Here is a 14,575-nt window from a genome sequence, read left to right as displayed (position 1 = left end):
AACATTTTTATTTATGTATACATATATGGATCGGGTTGCACGCCGCAACATATATGTTATATTGGATCGAGTTGGACGCCGCAACATATACATTATATTGGATCGGGTTGCACACCGCAATATATATATTATATTGGATCGGGTTGCACGCTGCAACAGTTATATATATATATATATGGGGAATGCCATCTTATCTAAGAAAATTGTTTGTCATGTTGTTGTTATCAAATTCAATGTCACGACCAGAAATTGTTTGGCAATCATCGTGGCAGTTATTGTCAGAAGATATTCTCCATGAAGAAAGGACATTATTGAGTAACCCAGGTATTAAAAGATAACTTTTTTATATAAGAATAAATTTTATATGCTATATCGATTAAACTAGGAATAAATGTTGATACATGTTAACTTCTATAATATTCCACTTTGTTAATTTGGTAGTCATGTGAATTTGGCAGTCTGATGGATAAGACAACTCTCTATTTTTAACTTTTGATAAAGTCAATTTGATCAATTTATAATATCGATCTTTTCTTGCTACTTTTGTTATTATATGTTCTAAACGACATCACAAATTACAGCTTTCTCTTTTTACTTATTTTAATACATGAGTTAAAAGAACTAAAAATAGTACAACAGATACATACTTTATTCTAAAAAAAAATACCAATAATCTTTATGGGCATACTAACAAACTGTATGGGCATACTAACAAACTACATATACATGAAACTACATGGATGAGTTTTACGTATTAGTATATATTTTGTTTTGATCTGTAACGTTTTTATGTCATGCAGAGGCAGAGCTAACTGATGATGAAATGAAAAACCGTTGCTTGAAAAAGCTGGACAGGATTTTAAAAGGTTGTGGTAAAAGCTTTAACGATTTTCCCACAATGCCAAGGCCATATTACAATGAGGAAGAATGTGATGGTGCCAACAGACTAATTAATGAGGAATTGCGCTTTAATAGGCATTCTCTAACAGAAGAACATCAACAGTTATTAATGAAATTAACATTCGAGCAGAAGTCCGTTTATGATAAAATCATATCTGCAGTGAATGAAGATAAAGGAGGGTTATTCTTTTTATATGGTCATGGAGGAACTGGCAAAACTTTTATCTGGAAAACATTGTCTTCTGGCATACGATCTAAAGGCGATATAGTGATAAATGTTGCTTCAAATGGTATTGCTTCTCTTTTGTTACCAGGGGGTCGAACTATTCATTCAAGATTTGCGATCCTTCTAAATCCAACTGAAGATTCAACATGCAATATAAAACAAGGTAGTCCTTTGGCAAAGTTGATTGTGAAGGCAAAATTGATCATTTGCGATGAGGCGCCAATGATGCATAAATACTGCTTTGAAGCTCTTGATCAAACTCTTAGAGATATTCTAAGATTTAAAGATCCATAAAATTTAGATAGACCATTTGGAAGTAAAACAATTGTTCTTGGAGGTGACTTCAGACAAATCTTGCCTGTAATTACAAAAGGCACTAGGCAAGAGATTATTGAAGCAACTCTAAATTCTTCATATTTGTGGCCCTACTGTCAGGTTTTAAAGCTAACAACAAATATGAGATTACAAGAAAATACATCTGGTGCTGATTTGGATGATTTAAAACAGTTTTCTGATTGGATTTTGGCAATAGGTAATGGAAATATTGGATGTTCCATGGATGGCATTGCCAAAGTAGAAATACCCAATGATCTTCTCATACATAATTGTGATGATCCAATATCTGGAATTGTAAAAAGTACATATTCTGATTTCTTGAGACATTTCATAGATATAAAATACCTTTAAGAAAGAGCAATTCTTGCGCCAACTCTTCAGATGGTGGAATCGGTGAATGATTACATGGTTTCTCTCAACAATAGTCGGGATAAGTCATATTTAAGTTCTGATATAATTTGCATGTCTGATCATGCATTTACATCTTTGGAACATGTACATACACCTGAATTCCTAAATAGTATTAAATGTTCAGGTATTCCAAATCACTCTATCACTTTGAAGGTAGGTGTTCCTGTGATGTTGTTAAGAAATATAGATCAATCATCAGGATTGTGCAATGGTACAAGATTGATCATCACAAGGTTGGAAATCGGGTACTTGAAGCCAAAGTATTATCAGGAAAAATGGCTGGAGACAAAGTTTTTATACCAAGAATGACACTTACTCCATCTGATGCAAGAATTCCTTTTAAGTTCCAAAGAAGGCAATTTTCAGTCATTGTATCGTTTGCCATGACCATCAATAAAAGCCAAGGTCAGTCATTATCTAATGTGGGATTATTTTTGAAGAAGCCTGTGTTTACTCATGGACAACTATACGTGGCACTTTCAAGAGTAACAAGCAGAAAAGGGTTGAAGATCATATGTTATGATGGAGATGGGAAAATAACAAATGAAGCTACAAATGTAGTGTATAAGGAAGTTAGAGAATAGAAGTTTTTAATAAGTATGAATGAGCAGCCCGTCAATGTACATACTCAGTATATAGTTGGTCATACTATGGACAAACAAAAAATTGGATGAGGTAAACATTCTTCTAAATTTAATTTACTTTGATATATCCTGTTATAACTTAATTGTTTTTTAATCACAGGGAAGTACTTTTATTTATTAAATTTTACATCTATATTTGCAGTTAATCACTTCAGTTAAATCGTGGATTTGCACGAATATGAATTTTCCAGGCCACTCAGAACAATGGATCGCCTTCAACAGGTAATGAAGTGCTAACCTGAGAATAGTAATTGATGGAGTGCTGTTACAATTGAAAATCACTTCGACAGTAGACGTTGGAGTAGAACACATTTCCTTGCATTTTTTATACAGAATTCTTTCTGCTTGCTAAAGGTCTGAAACCATAGAACGGAGTGCTTCTGCTGAAATTTTTAATTCTTGGAATGGAATGTTTCTGCTGAAAAATGGAGGTGGACAAAGTGCATATTATATTTCTGTTTGTGTGTGTTGCGTGTCTTAAAAAGATTCATTTGTTGGACTAACATATTTCCTGGCGAATGCACTTATAAAAGGAGGGAGGTAGAAGCACGTTTAGAAGAGAGCTGACAGTGGTCGTGAGCCCCTGACTAAGAAAATATGCAATTTCTATGTTACATTGTTTAGTGAAGTACTCATAAACAGTTATCTCTATGGTCTCTTCTCCATTATCTAGGCCATCACCATTTTTGACTTTCATAGAGAATCTATGTAAACAAAAGTAGATGGTTACATATCTCTGAGTAGTTAGTAATATATATTGTGGGACTTAGGTGATTCANCGTTTATTTTATTGTTTGAATGAAATCAGTAAAAAATGTTTTAAATGTTTGGCTTGCCTAGCTCCGATAGTAGGCGCCATCACGACTTCCGATGGTGGGAAATCCGCATCGTAACACAAGTAATAATGCATATGTAACTCATTGTGTAGATATGAGAATACATCATCTTCTCCCTGATTTAAACACAATTCCTATATTGCAAGGTTAGTATTTCAGACTATTCTTTATGTAAGACTTTATCATATACACTTATAATTTACTTATTATGTTTTGGTGTATTACTTCTGAACATTAAACAATAACTAAAAAGAATAAATTTGATAATGTCTCATCATCAATGCAGAGGATGTTCATGGATGTAGATAATGATCTAGACATGAAAATAAATTTTCAATCTCTGTAGGCGACGCATCTAAAATTTATTTATATAAGAGGTTAATTAGTTAAATTAAGTAAATATAGATTGGCAAAGGTTAAATCGCTTTTATCTTAGACCAGAATTTTTCCGCTTCGTGCTAAATGAACATGACATCATTATGTAAATGAAGAAAGGTAGAGAGGCAGCCTTTTCATCCCTGAGTTTCGACAAATGCGGATTGACCTTAATTGTTGGCACTAAACAAATTTTTTTGTCAACAAATAGTTCAATTGATGTCTCTGAAATTTAGTACATTACAATTGATTCATACAATAGTTCTTTCTACAATTATGCTTATTATTTATTGTTTAGACAACATAACTAAAATTAATTTTGTTTACTTCTTCTTGTGTTTGCTTATACGTCTGTTAACTAGCTTTGTAGTTATATCACTTTATATTATTTGTTACAATAATTAAGTAAATTGTTGCCTTCATTTTTTTGGGTGCTTATTACAGATGAAAAACACATTTTCATTTTCTTTGGGACAAACACAATTCACAACAAAATGAGTCAATCATTTTTTTTCCTTTTTATGTATTGTTACTTCTAAATTCTTACTTAAAATAACATACAAATCTCTTCTACAGATAAAGCTGAACCTTCCAGAAACAGAAACTATTCCGTCGAGAGTGAAAAAAGAGTTCCTCCTTTGTCTGATATAACAAATGGTGAGTCACAATATCACTGATTTAATGTATTTATACTTGTGTTATTGTAACTTACTTTACCATAATTTATTCTACTTACAATGTTTGGTTAAGTTGATTAATAGTTGTACAATTCATGATGCATATGTAACTCATTGGGTAGACATGAAAATATATCATCTTCTCCCATATTTAAACACAATTCCTATAACTATTAGCATCTATTGTTTGTATGACATTATAGATTTTCCAGACTCATAAAACTCATTGGTGCCTCCAATTTATGTAGTTCATTCTGTTTTTATGTGAGAGTACATACAAATAGTTTGCTCTGAAGGATGAGAAACATGTCATCCCGTGGAAAAAAGGCCTAGAGTTACAGGTTCAACAAGAACAACTAAAAAGGGAAAACATTAGATAATTTATACTCTGTTAGTTCTTTGTATACATGAGAATATATCATCTTGAGCATATAACAAATGGTGAGTGATAATTCCTATACTTCAAAGTTAGTTCCTCAATTTTGTTCTTATTTAAGACCTTCATTATATACATTTTATTTTCACTTATTTTGTTCGATTTGATCCACTTTTAAAATTACACATTCTTATCACAGGTGTGTACGATGACAATGTTTTGCCCGATTTAAATGACACTCCAACCGAAGAAGGTATTAAAAGTTTGATTGTCATATTAACCTTTCAATTAATACTAACAATCTTACTATTTTGTAGATATGCAAATGCATACTTCTCTGCCAGATTTAAATGAAACTCCAATAATAGAAGGTAAGCATTTGAAATTCTCATTGTTATTATTTAAATATAAATTATAATGTTAACATTAATGAAAATTAATTATTGTAACTCTCTTACTAGAAATCGAGGCTGAAATAAACAACATAGCCATACAAGGTATGTTTCTATGAGATATTGATTCACCTTTAAATGATGACATTATACTACATGTGGCTATATACTTAAGTAGAGTGTGCAATGAGGCGAAAGCTTCTCTACAAAAGCCTCTGATTGGCGGAGTAGAAGTAGTAGTAGTAGTAGTAGTAGTAGTAGTAATTGTCTTAGATCATTATACACTCACAAATTTTACAAATAACAGGGCAGTTGCAAAGTAATATAGGATATGAAGATGATGAAGAGTATCCAGGTATGACAATCATACCTTTGCACTTTTTTGTTGTTATTAAAAAACAATCTATATTGACAAATATAGATGTATATATCTACATACCATCCCTATTAATTGATTTAACTACTACTTTTCGTAGAGGTGGATGTTGAATGTGGCGAAATTTACACTGAAGGTACTTATGAGAAACTCCTTATTCACAAAAAATAATTCGATAAAACAAATCAATAATTTTCTGTTTTTGACTTTATATATTATTGCACATACAGATTACTGGGATATAGGAGATGCTACATATGAATGCGAAAAGTGCGGGGCTCTTTTTTGGTATGAAGAAAGAATCTGCAATCATTACAACTCAAAAAAACCTATTTTCACAATGTGTTGTGATCGTGGAAAAATAAGGCTTCCAGATCTTAAGAAGCCTCCTGAAGTTTTGGAACAACTTTTATTTGGATCAGGTTAGAGGAATTAGAACTTTTGATATCAACATGTCCAAATGGGCTTATATTCACATTTATCTTTTTGAAATGGTTTTAATATAGGTCCTAAAAGTAGACATTTTCGAGAATATAATAGAAGGTATAACTCTATCTTCTCATTTACGTCAATGGGGGGTAAGGTTGATGGTCTCTATCAACCAGGAAAAAGGGCCAAGAACGTTCAGATTATGTGGTCAAAACTACCATTAAATTGGGAGCTTACTACCTCCTGAAGGATCTACTCCAAAATTCGCACAGTTATATATATATATGATACAGAGAATGAAGTTACAAATAGAATCAAAGCTATCAGGTTAGTCTTATTTATTTTTATTATATGATAATATGAAAATAACAATAAATGTTAAAACCTTTATTAATATTATATATTTGTTTCAGTCGTGGCCAAGATATTAATAAACTTCATGCAGAAATTGTTTCTGATATGAAACAAATGCTTGATGACATTAATGTTTTGGCAAAGACATTTAGGATGGTCAGAGATCGATTCCAGGAGAATATAGACTCCAATGTTAAGCTCAGATTAATAGGGAAAAGAGGTACTGATGGTAGAAGATACAACTTACCAACAATACCAGAAGTAGCTGCTTTGGTTGTTGGTGATTTTGAAGTTTCAGGAAGTGATCGTGATATCATTATAGAAACACAATCTGGACAGCTACAAAGGATAAATGAACTAAATGCTGCATATTTAGGTCTACAATATCCTTTGCTTTTTCCTTACGGTGAAGATGGGTACAGAGAGGACATTCCTTTAAGTCAAGGTGATGAATCATCGAGAGGAAGGCAATGTGTTAGCATGCGAGAATTTTTCGCTTATAGAATTCAGGAAAGAAAAGAAGAAGTTCCCACCATTGTGTCTTCAGGAAGACTATTTCAGCAATTCTTAGTTGATGGTTATACAATGATAGAATCTTCTCGGTTGAAATTTATAAGGACTCATCAAAAGCAATTAAGAGTTGATTCTTATAAAGTCCTAGCAGATGCTATATTACATGGTGACATCGATCCTTCATCCCAATGTAAAAGGATAATTCTACCTTCAAGCTTTACAGGGGGTGCACGATATATGGTTCAGAATTATCAAGATGCTATGGCAATATGCAAATGGGCTGGGTACCCTGATCTTTTTATCACATTTACTTGCAATCCTAAGTGGCCAGAGATTACTAGATTTGTAGATAGCAGGGGCTTGAATCCGGATGATCGTCCAGACATTTTAAGTAGGGTGTTCAAAATTAAATTGGACCGCTTAATAAAGGATTTGAGAGATAATAAAGTTTTTGGACAAGTAAAAGCAGGTATACAATATTTTGCATTTAATTTAAATAAATATGGTGATTTTATATAATTTTTTCCTACTATTCAAACAATTGTTATTTCTAATAAACTTGCATACTCTTCGATGCAGTGATTTATACCATTGAGTTCCAAAAACGAGGGCTGCCTCATGCTCATATTTTACTTTTTCTTCATGAGCATGATAAATTTCCATCTGCGTCAGATATTGATCGAATAATTTCGGCAGAAATACCTGATGAAGTGGATGATCCTAATTATTACAATGCTGTGAAAAGTTTAATGATGCATGGTCCATGTGGTTCTGCTAGGAAATCTTCTCCTTGCATGCAGAATGGTAGATGTACAAAGTACTTTCGTAAAAAGTTTGTTGACATAACAACTATTGATGAAGAAGGGTATCCTGTTTATAGAAGAAGGGTTAATGGTAGAACAATTATGAAAAATGGTATTGATTTGGATAACAGGTATGTGGTGCCACACAATCGCTTCTTATTATTAAAATATGGCGCTCATATCAATGTGGAGTGGTGCAACCAAACAAGGTCCATCAAATACTTATTTAAATATGTCAATAAAGGTCATGATCGTGCAACTGCTGCTTTTTCTAAAAGTACTCATGACAATGGTTCATCAACATGTATTATAATTGTCGCTACATATCCCCATGTGAAGCTGCTTGGAGAATATTTAAATTTCCAATTCACCATAGAGAACCGTCAGTAGAAAGATTATCATTCCATCTTCCAAATGAACAAAGTGTCATTTTCTCTGATGATAATCCAATTGATAGTGTTGCCAATAGACCAGCTGTAAAGGAATCAATGTTTTTAGGATGGTTTGAGGCAAACAAAATCTATTTGGAAGCAAGAGATTTGACTTACGCAGAATTTCCTCTTAAATTTTGCTGGAACCAAAAATTAAAAAAATGAAAAAAGAGGATAAAATCTGCATTTTCTATTGGGAGGATTTTCTTTGTTACTCCAGGGTGTGGAGAGATATATTATCTCAGATTGTTGTTGAATGTAATCAAAGATCCAACTTCGTATGAAGAACTTAGAAGAATTAACAATCAGAACTATCTTACTCTTAGAGATGCATGTTATGCACTTGGGTTGTTGGATGACGACAAAGAGTATGTCGATGCTATAAAGGAAGCAAGTACTTGGGGAATGCCATCTTATCTAAGACAATTGTTTGTCATGTTGTTGTTATCAAATTCAGTGTCATGACCATAAATTGTTTGGCAATCATCGTGGCAGTTATTGTCAGAAGATATTCTCCGTGAAGAAAGGACATTATTGAGTAACCCAGGTATTAAAAGATAAAATTTTTATATAAGAATAAATTTTATATGCTATATCGATTAAACTAGGAATAAATGTTGATACATGTTAACTTCTATAATATTCCACTTTGTTAATTTGGTAGTCATGTGAATTTGGCAGTCTGATGGATAAGACAACTCTCTATTTTTAACTTTTGATAAAGTCAATTTGATCAATTTATAATATCGATCATTTCTTGCTACTTTTGTTATTATATGTTCTAAACGACATCACAAACTACAGCTTTCTCTTTTTACTTATTTTAATACATGAGTTAAAAGAACTAAAAATAGTACAACAGATACATACTTTATTCTAAAAAAAATACCAATAATCTTTATGGGCATACTAACAAACTGTATGGGCATACTAACGAACTACATATACATGAAACTACATGGATGAGTTTTACGTATTAGTATATATTTTGTTTTGATCTGTCACGTTTTTATGTCATGCAGAGGCAGAGCTAACCGATGATGAAATGAAAAACCGTTGCTTGAAAAAGCTGGACAGGATTTTAAAAGGTTGTGGTAAAAGCTTTAACGATTTTCCCACAATGCCAAGGCCATATTACAATGAGGAAGAATGTGATGGTGCCAACAGACTAATTAATGAGGAATTGCGCTTTAATAGGCGTTCTCTAACAGAAGAACATCAACAGTTATTAATGAAATTAACATTCGAGCAGAAGTCCGTTTATGAAAAAATCATATCTGCAGTGAATGAAGAAAAAGGAGGATTATTCTTTTTATATGGTCATGGAGGAACTGGCAAAACTTTTATCTGAAAAACATTGTCTTCTGGCATACGATCTAAAGGCGATATAGTGATAAATGTTGCTTCAAGTGGTATTGCTTCTCTTTTGTTACCAGGGGGTCAAACTGCTCATTCAAGATTTGCGATCCCTCTAAATCCAACTGAAGATTCAACATGCAATATAAAACAAGGTAGTCCTTTGGCAAAGTTGATTGTGAAGGCAAAATTGATCATTTGGGATGAGGCGCCAATGATGCATAAATACTGCTTTGAAGCTCTTGATCAAACTCTTAGAGATATTCTAAGATTTAAAGATCCATCAAATTTAGATAGACCATTTGGAGGTAAAACAATTGTTCTTGGAGGTGACTTCAGACAAATCTTGCCTGTAATTACAAAAGGCACTAGGCAAGAGATTATTGAAGCAACTCTAAATTCTTCATATTTGTGGCCCCACTGTCAGGTTTTAAAGCTAACAACAAATATTAGATTGCAAGAAAATGCATCTGGTGTTGATTTGGATGATTTAAAACAGTTTTCTGATTGGATTTTGGCAATAGGTGATGGAAATATTGGATGTTCCATAGATGGCATTGCCAAAGTATAAATACCCAATGATTTTCTCATACATAATTGTGATGATCCAATATATGAAATTGTAGAAAGTACATATTCTGATTTCTTGAGACATTTCACAGATATAAAATACCTTCAAGAAAGAGCAGTTCTGTCACGACCCGGATTTCCTACCATCCGGATCGTGATGGCGCCTACTCGTGGTAGCTAGGCAAGCCAACTTATTTACCTTTCATTAATAAATAAATATGTTAACAATCTTTAGCATCAATGAGAAATATGGAATTTAATAATAATAGCGGAAGTCTAATTTATAAGTCTGAATCAAAACGCGGAATAGTCAACAATAGCCTGTACCCAAGATTTGGTGTCACATTACTCACGAACCACTAAGAATAAACTATATACAAAGGTCTGAAAGAAATATAACAGTTGTCTGTCTCGAAAACAATGAGGCAACAGTCAAAAAGGAGAACATAAAGAAGAGACGCCGGGCCTGCGGACGCCTGCAAGGCTACCTCAGTCTCGTGATAATGAAAGCCTGCTCCCGTACTACTGCTGCTGCTGCTGCTCCTCAAAACCTGGACCTGTGCAAAAATGCACAGAAGTGTAGCATGAGAACAACGATCCCATGTGCTGGTAAGTGTCTAGCCTAACCCCGGCGAAGTAGTGACGAGGCTAGACTGGACACCACATAAACCTGTGCAGTTATAAGTATACAGCGAAAATCGAATATATAAAGCAATCACCAACATGGGAGGGGAAACATGCTATGGGGAGTTACAACAATAACAATAATCCAGAGTAACAAACTAAAGCAACTTAGAATTTACAGCGAGCAAGAATCTAATACCAACAATAAGCACATTTGTATCAATAACTGTTGCAGCGTGCAACCCGACCCTTAATTTCCATTGTTGCGGCGTGCAACCCGCTCCACAATATCATTGTTGCGGCGTGCAACCCAACCCATTTCATTTATCATGTATCATTGTTGCGGCGCGCAACCCGATCCTCACATATTATTGTTGCGGCGTGCAACCCGACCCTCAATATCATTGTTGCGGCGCGCAACCCGATCCTCAATATCATTTAACAGTCTGACTCCCCAAACAACAGTCACCATTAAAGGCATAAAATAAGCAAATATTTGACAAACATTCCGGCAAGGGAAAGAACCCAACAAGTTCAACCAAACGTCCCGACAAGGGAATAATCAACAACGCTTTTTGTTTCTTACTTTTCTTATATTTTAATTCACTTTACTATTTTGAGCCAACGCTCCAAAGAATCAAGTCATTTCGTATACTTTCAATATTCATATCACAATTCGAGCCAATGCTCCCAGGAATCAAGTGATCATATTACCGTTCACATGTTATTCACACCAAATGGAAATCCTCCAATAAACACGGAGTTCACAACCAAGTCACGATAATCACATTATAAAGACTCACGGTCATGCTAGACACTAATGTATAGATACTCGTCACCATGCCTATACATTGTACTCGATCACATAGCAATTAGCAACAAGACTCAACTCCTATTCCCTCAAGCTAGGGTTAAACCAAACACTTACCTCGGTCCCAAGAATAGCAATCAACCTTCAAAGACCGCCTTTCCTCTACAATCCGACTCCGAAACAGTGATATCTAGGCATGATTAATTCAATAATATCAATAAAGACTCGATGGCAACATCCCATAGCCTAGATATGAATTTTCTAGCATTCTTCCAAAAATACCAAAATTAGACACCGGGCCCACATGGTCCAAACTCGAGGCTCGGACCAAAACCCGATCACCCATAACCCCACGAGTCCAAATACATAATTTGTTTTAAGATTCGACCCCAAATTGAGGTTGAATCACCCAAAATTCTCAAAACCCTAACTCTACCCATAACCCTTAATTTCTACTTTGATTTCATGATTTAGGCTTAGAAACTTGCTAATTAATGAAGGAAAAGTGAAGGAAATAAGTGGGAAATTACTTACTCAAGTGGTCTTGAAGATTGGGGGCTTTAATGGCTTCCTAAAGCTTGGGAGAGAAGAGGGCTCGTGAGAAAGGTGAAGAATTCCCGAGTGTACTGGTTCTGTTTTTTTTTAGGCTTTAAAATAACTGGGCGGATTTGCCCTACGCGATCGCGGATATAGGGATGCGATCGCGAAGGGTTACACAGAATGGTCAACGCGATCGCGTGGGTTGTAATGCGATCGTGTAGGGGAATACTGGGGGGTCCAAAACTTGGTCAATGCGAACGCAAACCTACTGGTGCGAATGCATTGAAGGAAATGCTAAGGCAGTGCGATCGCGTGATCAAGTACGCGAACGCGAAAGAGTAAAGAGCCAAAGGAACGCGATCGCGGGCTGAAGATTGCGATCGCGTAAGAGGAAATCACTGAGCAAAAATTGCAGAATTTTCTGCTATGTTTTTCCTAAGTCAAAACATCCCGAAACACCTCCGAAAGCACTCCCGAGCCCTCGGGGCTCCTAACCAATCACACACACTAACTCAATAACATCCTACGAACTTACTCGAGCGATCAAATTGCAAAAATAACATCAAATCATTGAATCAAGCCTCAAAATCATCATTTCTATTTCAAACTTCATAAACTTCCAACTTTGGATAATTAGGTCCGAAACACGTCCAACGACGTCCGATTTCGACCAAACTTCACAGAAAGCGCTTAAACAATATATAAGACTTGTACCAGGCGTCGGAACCAAAAATACGAGCCCAATACCACAATCTTTTAATAAATTTTCATTTCCATTTTCCTTATTAAATTTAGAAAAACAATTTCACAGAAAAATTCTTTCCTCGGGCTCTAGACCTTGGAATTCGACTCCGGGCACATGCTCGAGTCCCATATTTTTCTACGGACCTTCCGGGACCGTCCAATCTCGGGTCCGGGTCCGTTTACCAAAAATATTGACCAAAGTCAACTGTAATCATATTAATGTCAAAATTCTTCAAATGTTTCACAGAATTCACATATTTCAACATAAAAGCTTTCCGGCTATGCGCCCGGACTGCGCACGCAAATCGAGACAAGTAAAAATAAGGTTTTCAAGGCTTCGGAAGCACGGAACGAATGAGGAAACAAGTCTTGGGTCGTCACAAGTTCTTGCGCCAACTCTTCAGATGGTGGAATCGGTGAATGATTACATGGTTTCTCTCGACAATAGTCGGGATAAGTCATATTTAAGTTCTGATACAATTTGCATGTCTGATCATGCATTTACATCTTTGGAACATGTACATACACCTGAATTCCTAAATAGTATTAAATGTTCAGGTATTCCAAATCACTCTATCAGTTTGAAGGTAGGTGTTCTTGTGATGTTGTTAAGAAATATAGATCAATCATCAGGATTGTGCAATGATCATCACAAGGCTTGGAAATCGGGTACTTGAAGCCAAAGTATTATCAGGAAAAATGGCTGGAGACAAAGTTTTTATACCAAGAATGACACTTACTCCATCTGATGCAAGAATTCCTTTTAAGTTCCAAAGAAGGCAATTTCCAGTCATTGTATCGTTTGCCATGACCATCAATAAAAGCCAAGGTCCGTCATTATCTAATGTGGGATTATTTTTCAAGAAGCCTGTGTTTACTCATGGACAACTATACGTGGCACTTTCAAGAGTAACAAGCAGAAAAGGGTTGAAGATCATATGTTATGATGGAGATGGGAAAATAACAAATGAAGCTACAAACGTAGTGTATAAGGAAGTTTTCCAAAATTTAGAGAATAGAAGTTTTTAATAAGTATGACTGAGCAGCCCGTCAATGTACATACTCAGTATATAGTTGGTCATACTACAGACAAACAAAGAATTGGATGAGGTAAACATTCTTCTAAATTTAATTTACTTTGATATATCCTGTTATAACTTAATTGTTTTTTAATCACAGGGAAGTACTTTTATTTATTAAATTTTACATCTATATTTGCAGTTAATCACTTCATTTAAATTGTGGATTTGCACGAATATGAATTTTCCAGGCGACTCAGAACAATGGATCGCCTTCAACAGGTAATGAAGTGCTAACTTGAGAATAGTAATTGATGGAGTGCTGTTACAATTGAAAATCACTTCGACAGTAGACGTTGGAGTAGAACACATTTCCGTGCATTTTTTATATAGAATTCTTTCTGCTTGCTAAAGGTCTGAAACCATAGAACGGAGTGCTTCTGCTGAAATTTTTAATTCTTGGAATGGAATGTTTCTGCTGAAAAATGGAGGTGGACAAAGTGCATATTATATTTCTGTTTGTATGTGTTGCGTGTCTTAAATAGATTCATTTGTTGGACTAACATATTTCCTGGCGAATGCACATATAAAAGGAGGGAGGTAGAAGCACGTTTAGAAGAGAGCTGACAGTGGTCGTGAGCCCCTGACTAAGAAAATATGCAATTTCTATGTTACATTTTTTAGTGAAGTACTCATAAACAGTTATCTCTATGGTCTCTTCTCCATTATCTAGGCCATCACCATTTTTGACTTTCATAGAGAATCTATGTAAACAAAAGTAGATGGTTACATATCTCTGAGTAGTTAGTAATATATATTATGGGACTTAGGT

General features: G+C 34.7%; 1 pseudogene; it reads left to right on the top strand.

The window, feature by feature from the left end:
• Positions 1,583-13,753, top strand: LOC109235798 (annotated as a pseudogene).

This window comes from Nicotiana attenuata, chromosome 12 (assembly GCF_001879085.1).
Source record: "Nicotiana attenuata strain UT chromosome 12, NIATTr2, whole genome shotgun sequence".
Taxonomy (NCBI): Eukaryota; Viridiplantae; Streptophyta; class Magnoliopsida; order Solanales; family Solanaceae; genus Nicotiana; species Nicotiana attenuata.
The sequence above is the reverse complement of the archived record's forward strand: the minus strand, read 5'-3'. Positions and strand labels throughout refer to the sequence as shown.